The following is a 17,012-nucleotide window of genomic DNA, read 5'->3' on the forward strand; positions in this document are numbered from 1 at the left end:
GTGATCTGTCTGTTTTGCCAAACTGAAAGTACTGCCCATGCTGCCCACCCGCTTCACTACCCCTTGGCAGTCGGCAGCCAAGTGAATCTTCCCCCGCCCACCTCAGCTGCCATTGGCTGCCTGTGTATTTCAGCCTAGCAGGGCAGAAGAAAATGCAGAGGCAGAAGAGAATGCTGTTTGGGGATTTAACATCAGGAAACATCGTTGCGCCCCCCTCCCCCTGCCACCACGTCTAGAGTAAGAAGGCATGAGGACAGAGCACATCAGAACTGTTGGTACCTTTTCTATCTGCAATGCACCCCTGACCAGCGCCCCTGCATCACATGCACCCCTGACCAGTGCCCCTGCATTACATGCACACCTGACTAGCGCACATTGCGTTACATGCACCCCTCACCAGCGCACCTTGTGTTGCACGCACCCCTGACCGCCGCACTCTGCGTTACATGCACCCCTAACCATCGCACCTTGTGTTGCACACACCCCTGACCGCCGCACTCTGCGTTACATGCACCCCTGACTAGCGCACCCTGAGTTACACGCACCCCTGACCGCCGCACTCTGCATTACACACACCCCTGACCACCGCATTCTGCGTTATAAGCAGAATAAGTAGTATTAGTTGCACACACCAACAACACCCATAGGGTTATTTCACAAAAGGGTGAAGAGTTAGGAGAAGTGAACAATATAGGACAACATAGCAGATTTGAAAAAAATCTCCCTTTCCTGCTCCTCAGATAGGCTGCAGGCACTAGCACTTGCAGCCTATCAGAGGCTGGCACAGGCGGAGCGATGACATCATCGCGTCCGCCTGAGATGAGATTTGTACTTCGTGGGACACAGGCCGGAAGAGGCCTGCATCGCGGCCAGCATGGAGGTAAATATTAGTTTTTTTTTTTCTTTTATGTGGCGCACTATGGGGGCATCAACTGGGGGAATTACTGGCACATGATGGGGGAAACTATGGGGGCATTACTGGCACATGATGGGGAACACTATGGGGGCATTACTTGCACATGATGGGGGACAATATAGGGGCATTACTTGCACATCATGGGGGCACTATGGGGGCAATTATACTGGCAGCCAATGTGGACTATGTGTACATCTATTGGGGGCATTTACACTGGCACATGATGGGGGCATATACTGGGGGCATTTATACTGGCAAATCTGGGGTATCTACTTGGGGGAATTTATACTGCCACATTATGGGGGACTATGGAGGCACCTACTGGGGGCATTTACACTGGGACATCATGGGGGACACTATGTGGGCATTTACTGGGGGGAAGTTATAGTGGCACATCATGGGGGACTCTATGGGGGCATCTATACTGGAACATCATGGAGGACACTATGGGGGAATCTTATACTGGAACATTATGGAAGCACTATGGGGGCTTATTATATAGGCACATTATGGGGGCACAATGGGCAAAGGGAAGGAGTGCTATGGTGGCATTTACTTGGGGTACTATATAGGGGCATTTTATACTGGCATATTATGGTGGACACTATGGATAAGGGGAGAGAAGCACTATGTGAGCATTATATAGGGTTATTTTATACTTTCACACATTATGGGGGCACTATAGGGATGTTAGCTCAACAGGGGGCAATACCGGGGAATTTTTTGTACTGGCACACAGAACAGGAGCATTTCTGAAAAAGTGCACATTAGGGGGCATTTGTTGTACTGGGACACATTACAAGGGACATTCTTTGTACTGGTGCTCATTTTAGGTGGCCAGTTTGTGCCCCACAGTAATACTGCTCCAAAAATTCACCAATAGTAATATTTCTCTGCCCGAGTGCACTTAGTAATAATAATGTCACCACTGTGCCCCAGAAGTAATAATGCTCCCATAGTAGCCTTAATAGTAACCATGTTCCCCATCGTCCCCCAGTAGTAACAGGGGGACATAATGTTTTGCACTTTTAGTGTCTGGGGCACTATTTGCTGGGAGCAGTTATTTGCAGGGCAGTGTCTGCCAATAATTATTGAAGGGCACTATCTGTGTGGTACTAGTGTTATCAGGGGTTTATCTGTTTCTGCTGGTTAGTATTGGGGAGCACAGCGGGCACTATCTCTGTGGTACTGGCATTTTCAGGTGTATAGTTTCTGTAGTATAGTATTGGGGAGCACAGCAGGCACAGTATTAAATGTGGCAGGATGAGTTGTTCAGAAGGTAGGAGGATGGAAAAGTAGCTAAGATGTATCTTTGTTAAACTGCAGAGATGAAAGATGAATGAAAATTCGGTCTGTATTCACTAAGTAATATTAAATGTTGTTGGCGACTACCTGGCCTATATCGTTTCACTATAATAATTGTGGTCGCTAAAATAGGCGGTCTGGTCTGAAAGGAGAAGATGAGGAAAGAGAACATCTACATCAGAGGAGAAGTCACTGGATGTAAGAGGTATGTGACGCTGTATTCTGGATAGCACTGAATATAATGTGCATGCAAATATGTCTTTAGTGCTAGGTACAAATGTGTATGAAATGTATATGGAGTAGGTAAATCTACTGTAAGTGCACCCTATATGGGTGTATATTGTATATGTGTTTATGTGAGTGTAGTGTTTATATAGTCCCAACCATCCCAGATCTGGCATAACTACTGTGTGGGGGGCACAATGGAGACTAGGCAGACAGACATTATGTGGAGTTAGAGGTGTGGGCCAGCGCTTTAAAAAACTTGTGACGAGCTTTGCACGCCTCTGATAGTTTAGCTCCTTGGGCTTTTTGAAAGTTGGGTGGTATGTGTGTGTAATGTATATATGGTGTATTTATGTATGTGTACCATTTATATGGTGTATTTATGTGTATGTGTGTTGCATATATATTGTGTATGTATATCTAAACGTGTGTTGTGACGCTGCATGCCTACCGTTAAGTAGGCTGTTAAAAATTTGAATCCCACCCCGGGTATGAGAATTTGTATAAACGTTCATTCTCGATAATTTGACTGTGAAATCATTCATTCTGTCTAAACAATGATCTGCCACCTAGGAACAATGATCTCCTATGGGAACAATCGATCACAGTATCGATCGCATGTCCCCATACAGAGGAGGGGATTGCTGAATGTAAATGCAGTAATCATCTCTGCTGAAGATCGGGCAGTTATCAGGAAAGTCTACTTTCCTCCCGAGAGTCTGCCAGATCATTGGTCTGTGTAAAAAGACCTTAAAACAAAGCCATGAAAAAACGCTTAAAAGGGCTGGGCATTTTCTGGTTCCTGTTGACCAGTGTGTTTGTAAGATGACTGAATGGCACTTACTTGTGGCGAAACCAACCTCGCCACAGTGTTTTGAGGGGGCTGTTTGCCAGCCTCCTGCCCTGGGATTATGGTCCCTTAAGTTATTGGGTCTTAAAGCACTTGGGACTGAGCCCTGTGTCCCTGAATTGCATCATTTGCCTTACTTGCTTGGATTTTACTATTCCCATGGTGAGAACAATGGATGAAGCACATGGTAAGAACAATAGATAGCGGCCATTTTAACTCACAGACACTGTTCTGACTTTTCAACACGGTGCTATCTTGCCTGTATTTGGTGCACAGAGACATCATTCAGTAGTTTGAAACTACCAAACAGGGGACGCATTTATTAGTGACTATTTTCTGTATAACTTGTATATTTTCGGTGTAACTGGCATAAAACTGTATCTTCCAAACTACTGAACAGATGTGGGTGAATTTTGGATATTTGGTTCACCCAGATCCCACAGTTCCGAGGATATATTGGTTATGGGGTTATTGCATGTTTTGGGGTTCCTGTGATATGTTTTATAAAACTGTATTTCTCTGCCTTTGATAATTATATTCGCCATTGTGTTCAATAATCATCACCGGCAGAGGGGAGGATTTTGTGTGGGTGTGTTTCTGTTGTCCCATTGTGTGTTTAAATGGTGATGTCTGTCCTGTTGTCTCCACATGTGTATTGGCGATCTCTCTTTGTCCTGAGAGATAATTGGATTGCCCTCGGTTGTCTCCGGGACAGAGAGGAGGAAACCATGATGCATTGTGGGGATGTGTTGTATCTGTTCTGTGTCGCAGTCTCCCTTCTGGTCCTCTAGGGGGCGTGAACGATTGGTTGCTGTACTTGCATTGTGTGTGTTGTAAGATATTGATTGGTTGGATTTCAAAACCCTGTGGGCAGTACTATGTTTGTTTGTTATGAATAAAAGAGGCTGTACCTGAAGTACAGTCAGACCACTGCTTGACCCTCAACACGGAGCCTTGTCTCGTTATTGGGGGGATTCCCTGTATGCTGTTAGAGACTGATTGCCAGGAGTGTAAGCTGATTGTATGCTTTTCCTGTTCATCTGCTGGCAGCTATTCGTGAGGTTCCAGTTTGGAGTGCTATTTTGTATCCAGTTCGGGAGTTTGGTGTTCTGCAGTAGCTGTGCCTGTCTCTCAGAAAGGGGCATATCGCCTAAACGGATTTTAAACCCTTGTCTGCTGAAACGGTCCGTTACAATTGGTGGCAAGCAGCGGGATCGTTCCTACAGCCAGAAGGACAGCTACAGGAGACACCATTTCTTTGGATTTTACAACTTAAGGGCAACGCATGTCTCAGTACAGCGACCCTAAAAGCACCAGGATGGAACCAGCAGTTGAGTACAGATACTCTGTTGAGGAATTTGACCGTATGATGTGGTTGCGGCTGAACTTCTTCGGACCCAATCCAGCTGAGAAATCCGTGAAGTTTGTGAGGAGTCTAGTGTTCAAGACCCTACTATACCGGGCAGAAGGTGACGGTCAGCTGCCACGTTGGGTGGACCTCCATCGGAAGTTACAGTTGCGGGACAGAGGGAGCCCAGTCTCCATTCTCCAGCGGCAGTGTGAATTGCAGGGAATTGGGAGCCCAGTCTCCATTCCCCAGCGGCAGTGTGAAGTGCAGGGAGAGGAGAGCAGCGTCCTCCCTCCCCAGCGGCAGGCTGAGTTACAGGGGGCAGAGGTAGTTGTTCCTGCCCCCCAGCAGCAGCATGATTTTTTGGGAATTGGGAGCCCAGTCTCCATTCCCCAGCGGCCGTGTAATGTACATTGAAAATTGTGGTGTGCAATGCATGGGCACCAGCCGTGTGAATCCCATATTGAGGTGCGGACCCATTGACTTGAACATACAGGTCCGCAATATATGGAAAAGATAGGGCACGTTCTATTTTTTTGCAGTGCAGAAGCAGGGACACTAATGCAGAGGAGCAGAGGAAGCAGAGGAAAAACATTGGGGCACGTTTATTAAGACTGGCCATATACACACTGATCATAATAGTGACTGTGCTGCTGGAGGAAGAGGCAAAGTTGTATGGCGGCTTACACAACTTTGGTGCAGCCTCCAGCACAGGGCCGTCTTTAATATTGATTGGACCCTAGGCAAAAATTTACTTGGACCCCCTGGATCCCGCCTTCCCACACCTTAGCAGGCAATCACGCCCTCCACCACAACACACACACAAAAAATCCACACATCTGGTAGAGTACAGGGAATGACTATAAATACTTCCAGTTCTGAAGACTCCAGCGGCTCAGGATCAGTGCTCTGGGCAGCTGGGCTCAGGCTGGAAGTGGGCACCGCTCTGCAGGAAGGAGACTTGGCTCGGCTTACCCTAGTGTTACAGTGCACCCCAGCACCCCACAGTATGCAGTATAGCACCCTATAATATACAGCACCACACAGTATGCAGTTTAGCACCCAACACTATACAGTACCCCACAGTATATAGTAGAGCAGTATAGCAGCCCACAGTATACAACACCTCACTGTATACAGCACCCTAAACTATACACGATACAGCCCCCCACACTATACAGTACAGCAGTATAGCACTCCACACTATACCGCACCCACAGTATACAGTCCCCCACAGTATACAGTACAGCAGTATAGCCCCCCCTCACTATACAGGCCCCCCACACTATACAGGCCCCCCACACTATACAGGCCCCCCCACAGTATACAGCCCACCACACAGTATACAGGCCCCCACACAGTATACAGACCCCCCACAGTATACAGCCCCCCCACAGTATACAGCCCCCCCCACAGTATACAGCCCACCACACAATATACAGCCCATTACACAATATACAGCACACCACACAATATACAGCCCACCACACAGTATACACAGCCCACCACACAATATACAGCCCACCACACAGTATACAGCCCACCACACAGTATACAGCCCCCACAGTATACAGGCCCCCCACAGTATACAGACCCACACAGTATACAGCCCACCACACAGTATACAGTACCACACAATATACAGCCCCCCCACAGTATACAGGCCCCCACACAATATACAGCACCCCACTATACAGTAGTTTACAGTATATTAACATAACTGCCCCTGTCACCTTTTTCTGATGTAATCTTTACACAAAAAAGCTCCACAGTTAACTTCTGCAACACTCAGTAGGACCTGTGATGACCTCATAGCCATGTGACCAGTAATTGCTAGGTTACTGGTCACATGGTAATGATGTCATTAAGGTCCTAGATCACAACTTTAACACAGTACGATCATGATGCCTGTGTAGCTGACAGCCTGACACCCGGGGCAGTAGCTAGCAGGGCTCAAAAGGCAGCTACCTTGGGCCCCCAGGAGCAACTGGGCCCGGGGCAGCTGCCCCTTTTGCCCCTTGGTAAAGACGGCCCTGCTCCAGCAGGACATGCGACAATCTGAAGTCTATACCAGCTCCCTGGCATACAAAATGATTATGAAGATGGGCCACGACCTCTTTTTCAAACCTGTCAAAGATTTTGTTGCAAAATGGCTGGCGACAAAATCTGCAACCAATATATGACACAAAAGTGGTGTATATCAGTTAATAAATGAGCCCCATAGTTTACACAGCCATTTAGAAAAAAAAACACAAACACAGTAAAAACTGCAGGTGACAAAAAATTGCATCCACTTTTTTTGTCATTTTTTAGGGGTAAAAGAAACGCCGGATCCAAATTCATGTGTGTAAGCATCCAAATACCCTGATAACACACATGCAGTTTGTGATGGCGGATAACCAGCTGTCTGCCATATGTGACTGGTTGGCTGAAACTATTCATCTATAAAATGAGCAATAATTTTTCAGTTTGCACAAGCACATTATTATTTTTACACCATTTTTAACCACCTACTGTCCGCCCATTGAATATAAACGTCCTGGAGGTGGTTGTCTATCTCCTAATGGACGTTTTAAAACATCCTTTTAGAGATCGCAGCTGCACGCTAATCGTGCAGCTGCTAATCGGGTTGCCCGCTGTCAGTGACAGCAGGGCAACCCTTAGAGAAGGCAGGGACAGTGCCCAGATGTCCCTGCCTTGTAGATCGCTGTATACAAAGCGCTCACCGAGCTATGCGCTTCCTGTTCCGGCCCCAGTTACAGGAGAAATCAACATAAAAAAAAAAAAAGTAAATGTCCCCCAGAGGTCTTGTATGACCTTATGGGGGACGCAAAGTGTAAAAAATTTAAAAAATAAAATAAAATAGACATATTTGGTACTGCCGCATCCGTGACGGTTGGCTCTATAAATATATCACTTGATCGACCCAGTCCGATAAACACCATAAAAAAAAGTGTCAAAAAAAGCTATTTTTGTCACCTTGCATCACAAAAAGTGATCTCATCCCGCAAAAAAATGAGCCCTACATATAAAAATCGCTAAAAAAATAATAATAATATATAGCTCTTAGAACATGGAGACACTAAAACATCTTTTTTGGGTTTAAAAAATGCTATTATTGTGTTAAAGTGAAATAAATTTAAAAAAGTATAAATATTAGGCATCGCCGCGTCCGTAACAACCAGCTCTATAAAAATATCACATGACCTAACCCCTCGGGTGAACACCGTAAAAAAAAAAACTGTGTCAAAACTGTGTTTCAAAAATGCTATTATTGTGTGAAACTTAAATAATAAAAAGTATACATATTAGGTATCGCCACGTCCGTAACGATCTGCTATATAAAAATGTCACTTGACCGAACCCCTCAGGTGAACGCTGTAAAAATAAATAAATAAAAACTGTGCTAAAACAACCAATTTTTTGTTGCCCCATAAAGTGTTATACTGAATGATCAAAAAATCATATGTACCCAAAAATAGTACCAATAAAACTGGAACCTTATCCCCTAGTTTCCAAAATGATGTCACTTCTTGGGAGTTTCTACTGTAAGGGTGCATTAGGGGGGCTTCAAATGGGACATGGCATCTAAAAACCATGTGGCGCTCCTTTTCTTCTGCTCCCTGCTCTGTGCCCATACAGCAGTTTATGACCACATGTGGGGTGTTTCTGTAAACCGCAGAATCTGGGTAATAAATATTGAGTTTTGTTTGGCTGTTACCCATCGATGTATTAAAGAAAAAATTGGATTAAAATTGAAAATCTGCCCAAAAAGTGAAATTTCTAATTTTGTTCTCCATTTTCCTTTAATTCTTGTAGAACGCCTAAAGGGTTAACAAAGTTTGTAAAATCGGTTTTAAGTAACTTCAGGGGTGTAGTTTCTAAATTGGGGTCATTTATGGGGGTATCCACTATGTAGGCCCCACAAAGTGACTTCAGACCTGAACTGGTCCTTAAAAAGTGGGTTTGGGCAATTTTCTTAAAAATGTTAAGAATTGCTTCTAAACTTCTAAGCCTTCTAACGTCCCCAAAAAATAAAATTACATTTCCAAAATGACGCCAACATAAAGTAGACATATGGGGAATGTTAAGTAATAAATATTTTATGAGGTATCACTTTCTGTTTTAAAAGCAGAGAAATTGAAATTTAGAAAATTGCTAATTTTTCTAAATTTTTGGTAAATTTGGGATATTTTCATAAATAAAGGTGAAATATATTGACTCAGATTTATGAATAGCATGAAGTACAATCTCTGAATGACTTGGATAAGTAAAAGCATTCCAAAGTTATTACCACATAAAGTGAGTGTCACGGCTGAGGATGGGGAAAACCCTCAGCCGTGCGATGCCAAAAGATGTTAAATGGCTGCTCGGCCAGGACGACAGAATTAGGGAGCAGGTCACCTCCTAATACATCCCTAATCCGTCCTTAAATCCTAGCTGCATGGGCCGACCTTGAAGGTAGGAGGGCCCATGCTCAGGAACCTCGGATCCCTACTCACCCTCCGACCGGTCCCTGAACTAGGAGTAGGGTAAGACGACCTGTTCCTTCTGGACACGGAGGAACAGGAGTCTCACTGGCCAAGCTGCAAGGAATGGGGGAACAAATACAGGCCTATGGATATGGCAGGTGAACTGCACAAGTTCCAGCCACCTGCCACAGCCTTGCTGACTGGGTCCGTGTGCAGGCAAGCTGAAGTCCACAACAATACAAATAGAACCCAGCACACACACATCCACACACATGAACCCAGATCCAAAGCTGCACAGAATAATAAAGGAAAACATAAACTTAAACATCACACATAAACTTAAACTTATGACCACAAGGGTGGCCCCCACTGGCAGGTGATACACAGGAGGTTGCTCCAGCTAACCAAGGCTGAAGTACCCCCTCAGACACGTGCTAAACACTGAGGCTTTATAGGCCCAAGTAGTCACACCCACACAGACACACCCAGTGTTCACACACACAGAAGGGAATTAACCATTCCAACACCAGGGAGTGTAGAGAGACCACATAAAGGGAAATACACACAAATACTCACTGCAGCTGTTACCGATGACAATGACATGTGTGGCAAACGTGTCCTGGGAGCCGGCCAAAAGGCCGAGACACTGCCACCACATGTACATCAAACCAAACGTTGCCACGGGCAGCTACAGGGAAAGGAAAATGTCACAGTGCACACCAAACCTAAAACAGAGTGCACACCAGACATTCAGAGTGCATAAATACACACACACAACTCAGGTGTAACCGCATGCACTTGACAATAAGCTACCTAGCACCAGCTCCGGCTGCTATACTGCCAAGTACAATCACATGTTGCCAGCGGCAACCACAAGTGAGGCAACATACTAGCGGCCCTCACCTGTGGCTGAACAACAACACCCGCAGCCAACAGCATGCGGACACCGGAGTCACGACCATGACCATGGCCGTGACAGTGAGATATGTCAGATTTGCAAAATTAGGCCTGGTCAGGAAGGGGGCAAATGGCCCAGATGTGAAGTGGTTAAAGCTTTGTTCCTGATTTGCCATTAATCTGAATCCAGCATACTGTATTTTTGAAGGTGAGCGAAGCTGGCCCCCCTTCAATCAGCACAAACAAAAACTCCAGTGTGTTTCTTTAGTGCTACGTTTGTGCTGTTTTGTGCCGCAAAAATTAACATTTGTGCTGCTTTTATTTTAAAGATAATAGCAACTGTTTGTTTCAACATGATGACATCACCAGCCCCCCTACAACAGCAAAAAGACATGAAACTTGCTGGATGGTTAGTGCTACGTTTGTGCTGGTTTGTGCCGTTTAAATCTCCATTCTACCTCCTTTCGTTTTCGAGTTATTAACCATTTGTTGAAAGGTCACAAAAGGTCACGTAGCCCCCCATCACAGCCAAAAGACACGAAACTGGGCTGGTTGGTTAGTGCTACGTTTGTGCTGTAGAAATTAACATTTGTGCTGCTTTTATTTGTAAGATAATAGCAAAAACGGGCTGGTTGGTTAGTGCTGCATTTGTGCTGTAAAAATGATCATTTGTGCTGCTTAATTTTCTGAACTCCATAACCAGGGCTGAAGCATACTCACTTTACACAGGTAGTAAGACAAGTTAATGTTGACTGACATCACTTGAAGTAAGAATGATTATAGCTACAGCCAAAAAAATAAATACTAATCATCAAGAAGTAGAATAGTAAAATGTGTCTCAAACATTTTTATTCTACAAATCATTTTACAAACTAAAGATCATAAAGTTTTCATGAAAATCAATGACAAATAAAGAACAAATAAACCCAAACATAGAGATATCCATATTAAGTCCTGATTTTTTTGCAGTCTTCATTAAACGGTAACTGCACTTGTCCATGGGAAGTGCATAAAAAAGTAGATTATCTCAAGCTAAAACCTTTGTGTCACGAGGGTGTCAAGAGCCACGTCTGACTCCGTTATACCCGGGGTCAGGAAGTCGCAGCGGGTGGCTGCGCGCTCTATGTCTAAAGATCACGGTTTTTCTTAGTGTTTGTTTTCTGTGTTTGCCTTGCTATCCTTTTTGTCTCACTCAGGGATCCGTAGCTTCTCCTCCTCAGCTGTTTCTTGTCTGCCACTCCCAAACTCCTTATATTCTCCTCTCACACTTCTCTTGTTGCCAGTTATAGAGCTTCCTGCCTGGACTTCTATACTGACCCACTGGAGCTGAGAATCTGGTTGTTGTTCCAGAGTGCTACCCTCCGGATCCCTGTTGGGCTTTTGTTGTCTCCTGTTGTTGCCCTCCTGGGATTATATGTTTAGTTTGTATTGTCTGTCCTCCCCTTGGTGTTTTCCTTTAGAGCTAGTGGTGCGGACTAGTGTTCCCACCGCCCTGTTCACTATCTAGGGCTCATCCTAGGGAAAGCCAGGGTTTTAGGCACGTGATCGGCGTACGGGTGAGGAACCCGTCTAGGGACGACAGGGCAGCCAGGCGCCAGTCGCAAGGTGAGTCAGGGGTCACCACCTTCCCTCTCACTAGGGCAGGGCCTCCCTCTTTTCCTCCCTCCGTGTCACGTATGTGACAGTTACGCCGATCGTGATATTATAACTGGCCCTTATTTTTTTTTTGAGAAAAAAAAATAATATATATAATTTTTTTTTTTCTCTACTTAGAATCCAATATGGATCCTATTGCTGCTTTGGCAAAACAGCTTCAAGGCCTGTCTTTGGAGGTGGCAGGATTGAAGGCGTCTGTCCTCCAACAGCAGCAGCAAATGCAGCAGACCGTAAGCCCAGCGGTTGCTATGGGTAACCAGGTTGTTACAGAACCCAAGGTTGTTCTTCCTGACAGATTCTCTGGGGGAAGGGACAAATTTGTGTTGTTCCGTGAGGCCTGCAAATTATATTTTAAGCTGCGCCCTTACTCCTCAGGTAATGAAGAACAGCGGGTGGGGATTGTTATTTCCCTGCTTCAGGGGGACCCGCAATCCTGGGCGTTCTCGTTACCCCCTGGTTCCCAGGCTCTCCGGTCAGTGGAGGGATTTTTTGGGGCTTTGGGTCTCATATATGATGACCCTGACCGTGTCGCCCTGGCTGAGTCGAAGTTACGGAGACTCCTACAGGGAGATCGGCCAGCAGAGGAATATTGCTCAGAGTTCCGCAGGTGGGCTACGGATACTCAGTGGAACGACCCGGCTCTCAGGAGTCAGTTCTGCTCTGGGTTATCTGAAAGGGTTAAGGATGCGCTGGCGCTGTATGAGACCCCCGTTTCCCTTGATGCTGTTATGTCCCTCTCTATCAGGATAGATAGACGTCTTAGGGAGAGATCGAAAATTCCTGAGCAATCGGTAACCTCTCCCAAGCAGCAGTTAGTCTGTACTGACTTGGATGAGCCTATGCAGCTAGGAGGAACTTCTCGTCAGGTCCGTCCTCCTGAGGTTCGCCGTAGGTGGGGGGCTTGTTTTTTCTGTGGGGGGAAGGGTCATTTCATTAATGTCTGTCCCTCCTTTTCCCAAAAACAAAAGACCGTCGGAAAACTACTAACCCCAGGCTGTGCGGAGGATGTCAGCCGGGGGGTATACGTTTCCTCCATACGAACATCTCAATTTGTGTTGCCAGCGGTTATTGTTTTTGGTGTTAAGACGGAGTCTATTTCTTTTTTTCTAGACAGTGGTGCAGGGGTAAATTTGATAGATGCCCATTTTGCCCGCACTATGGGTTTGTCTCTCTGTACGCTGCAGAGACCCATTCCCATATTCGCTATTGACTCTGCTCCTCTGTCTCAGAGAAACCTCACTCACGTTATCCATAACTTACATCTTCGGGTAGGGGACCACCATAAGGAGCGTCTTTCATGTTACGTTCTGGAGGGCCTTCCCTCTCCTGTGGTATTGGGTCTTCCCTGGTTGGTAGCGCACAATCCAGTGGTGGATTGGCAGGCCAGGGAGATATTGGAGTGGAGTGAGCATTGCAGAGAGAATTGCTTAAATAACAATTGCTTAATCGCCTCCATAGCTTCCCTACCTACATTTATTTCGGACTTTGAGGACGTTTTTTCTGAAAAGGGTTGTCAGAAGCTACCACCTCATCGTCCTTATGATTGCCCGGTTAACCTGATTCCCGGTGCAAAATTACCCAAGTCCAGGTTGTATAATCTTTCGGGTCCCGAGAGACAAGCCATGAAAGATTATATCTCCGAGAGTCTGGCCAAGGGACACATCAGACCCTCTTCTTCACCCGTGGCTGCAGGGTTTTTCTTTGTTAAAAAGAAAGATGGGGGCCTGCGTCCTTGCCTAGATTTCCGTGAGCTAAACCGGATAACCGTCCGAGACCCATACCCTCTTCCTCTCATTCCTGACCTTTTTAATCAGATTGCGGGTGCTAGGTGGTTCTCCAAACTTGATCTTAGGGGGGCCTACAATCTGATTCGTATCAAGGAAGGGGATGAGTGGAAGACAGCTTTTAACACCCCTGAGGGGCATTACGAAAATTTAGTCATGCCTTTCGGTCTGACCAATGCCCCTGCTGTCTTCCAACATTTCGTTAATGATATTTTTAGTCATCTCATCGGCAGGTTTGTAGTCATATACCTAGATGATATCTTAATTTATTCGGCTGATCTGAAAACACGTGAAGTACATGTCAGGCAAGTACTGCAGGTCCTACGGACGAATAAATTATATGCGAAAATTGAAAAATGTGTCTTCGCCGTTCAGGAAATACAATTCCTGGGATATCTATTATCTGCTTCAGGTTTCCGTATGGATCCTGGGAAGGTCCAGGCAATTTTAGATTGGGATCTTCCTGAGAACCTTAAAGCTCTACAACGGTTTTTGGGTTTCGCAAATTTCTACAGAAAGTTTATTAAAAATTATTCAGTGATCGTTAAACCCCTTACTGACATGACTAGGAAGGGGACTGATTTTTCTAAATGGTCTGACGCCGCTAAAATTGCATTTTCCTCTCTAAAAGAGAGATTTACCTCGGCACCTGTCCTAATTCAACCTGATGTCTCCCAGCCTTTTATTGTTGAAGTTGATGCGTCGGAGGTGGGAGTGGGGGCTGTATTGTCTCAGGGTCCGTCTCCTGGCAAATGGCGTCCTTGCGCTTTCTTTTCCAAAAAATTATCTGCAGCAGAAAAGAACTATGATATTGGAAATAGGGAACTGTTGGCGATTAAACTGGCGTTTGAAGAGTGGCGTCACTTCTTAGAGGGAGCAATCCACCCCGTCACGGTAATTACGGATCACAAAAACCTTCTGTACCTAGAATCGGCTAAGCGTCTCACCCCTAGACAAGCTAGGTGGTCGCTATTCTTTACCAGATTTAACTTTGTAATCACCTATCGTCCTGGGGCAAAAAATACCAAGGCAGACGCATTGTCTCGTAGTTTCCCTGGAGGGGGTAATGTTAGTGATCCGGTACCTATTTTACAAAGAGGAGTGGTTGTCTCTGCTGTACACTCTGTTCTAGAGGGAAAGGTGTTAGAGGCCCAGGGGGACGCCCCGGCCTCTTGCCCCTCAGAGAAATTGTTTGTACCGTTAAACCTGCGTCTTGAGTTATTGAAGGAACATCATAATTCGGCACTTGCTGGGCACCCGGGTAGTAAAGCAACCTTGGAGCTATTGTCTCGTCGTTTTTGGTGGCCAAGGTTGCGTCAGGATGTAATAGATTTCGTGTCTACTTGTTCTACTTGTGCACGCGCGAAAGTCTCTCATACACGTCCAGCAGGGTCTTTATTGCCACTTTTCATCCCCAATAGACCATGGACACATCTATCAATGGATTTCATCACTGACTTACCTTTGTCTGCGGGTAAAACAGTTATCTTGGTAGTAGTAGACAGGTTTAGAAAAATGGTACACTTTATTGCGCTACCCGCACTTCCTAATGCTAAGACTCTTGCTCAGGTGTTTATCAGTGAAATCGTGAAGCTTCACGGGGTCCCTTCCGATGTGGTTTCGGATCGGGGAACCCAGTTTATTTCTAAGTTTTGGAAAGCTTTTTGTACCCGTTTAGGGGTACACTTATCCTTTTCCTCAGCTTTCCATCCTCAGTCGAATGGACAGACTGAGCGTACCAACCAAAACCTAGAAACATATTTAAGGTGTTTTGCGTCTGAAAACCAAGAGGTGTGGTCATCATATTTACCGTTAGCCGAGTTTGCCATAAATAATCGCCGTCAGGAATCCACTGGCAAGTCACCATTTCTTGGTGCATACGGTTTTCATCCCCAATTTTGTACTTTCAAAGAGGGGGGGTCTTCTGGGGTTCCCGAAGAGGAACGGTTTTCTTCATCTCTTTCATCGGTATGGCAGAAGGTGCAAGCTAACTTGAAAAATATGAGTGGTAAATACAAATGCATGGCCGATAAGAAACGGTCGCCAGGTCCGGACCTAGGAGTGAATGACTATGTGTGGTTGTCTACTAGGAATATTAAGTTGAAGGTTCCCTCTTGGAAACTGGGTCCTAGGTTCATTGGTCCTTATAAAATTGTAGCCGTCATTAACCCTGTGGCTTTTCGCCTGGAGCTACCTCAGACTTTTAAGATCCATAACGTCTTCCATAAGTCGCTGCTCAAGAAGTATGTTCCACCTCTAGAACCATCACCGCTGCCACCTCCTCCTGTTGTTGTGGATGGTAATCTGGAGTTTCAAATATCCAGAATTGTTGATTCTCGTCGGGTCCGCCGCTCTCTTCAGTATCTGGTGCATTGGAGGGGTTACGGTCCCGAGGAAAGAATGTGGGTTCCAGCGTCAGAGGTAAACGCCAACAGGTTGATTCAGGCTTTCCATGTCTCTCATCCGGAGAGACCTGGTCCTGAGTGTCCGGAGGCCCCTCGTGAAAGGGGGGGTACTGTCACGAGGGTGTCAAGAGCCACGTCTGACTCCGTTATACCCGGGGTCAGGAAGTCGCAGCGGGTGGCTGCGCGCTCTATGTCTAAAGATCACGGTGTTTCTTAGTGTTTGTTTTCTGTGTTTGCCTTGCTATCCTTTTTGTCTCACTCAGGGATCCGTAGCTTCTCCTCCTCAGCTGTTTCTTGTCTGCCACTCCCAAACTCCTTATATTCTCCTCTCACACTTCTCTTGTTGCCAGTTATAGAGCTTCCTGCCTGGACATCTATGCTGACCCACTGGAGCTGAGAATCTGGTTGTTGTTCCAGAGTGCTACCCTCCGGATCCCTGTTGGGCTTTTGTTGTCTCCTGTTGTTGCCCTCCTGGGATTATATGTTTAGTTTGTATTGTCTGTCCTCCCCTTGGTGTTTTCCTTTAGAGCTAGTGGTGCGGACTAGTGTTCCCACCGCCCTGTTCACTATCTAGGGCTCATCCTAGGGAAAGCCAGGGTTTTAGGCACGTGATCGGCGGAACCCGTCTAGGGACGACAGGGCAGCCAGGCGCCAGTCGCAAGGTGAGTCAGGGGTCACCACCTTCCCTCTCACTAGGGCAGGGCCTCCCTCTTTTCCTCCCTCCGTGTCACGTATGTGACAGTTACGCCGATCGTGATACTTTGCTACCTACGCTTAACAAATAGTAACTTGGAACTACAAGCAGCTAATAATACAAAATCATCAGCACTCCATACAGTGTACAGACCTTGAGTAAGAGGTTGGTGCTTGAAGTGACAACATGGATGGCGCTGTGTCCGTCAAACAGCCAACATTCGGGGGCCATACAGGGTCCCTTCTTCTGGGCGACATAGTGACCGTCACTATGTTGGCCAAAAGAAGGGACCCTGCATGGCCCCGAAATGTTGGCTGTTTGACGCATGTGACGATTGAATAAAAAGTGCTTTACTTCTGGCACATATTGTCCAGTGCTGGTGTCTTCTATTGTGGACTACAAGCAGCTACCTCTTGTGTACAGAACAGTATGGGGGCAGATCTCGGTATGCGAATTTACC

General features: G+C 46.0%; 1 protein-coding gene across 1 annotated transcript in view; it reads right to left on the reverse strand.

Moving 5' to 3' along the window:
• Nucleotides 1-17,012, reverse strand: part of LOC122931373 (chymotrypsin-like elastase family member 1) — a 56,396-nt gene that overhangs the window by 11,468 nt on the left and 27,916 nt on the right. The window lies entirely within an intron of this gene.

The sequence above is a fragment of the Bufo gargarizans genome, chromosome 3 (genome assembly GCF_014858855.1).
Source record: "Bufo gargarizans isolate SCDJY-AF-19 chromosome 3, ASM1485885v1, whole genome shotgun sequence".
Taxonomy (NCBI): Eukaryota; Metazoa; Chordata; class Amphibia; order Anura; family Bufonidae; genus Bufo; species Bufo gargarizans.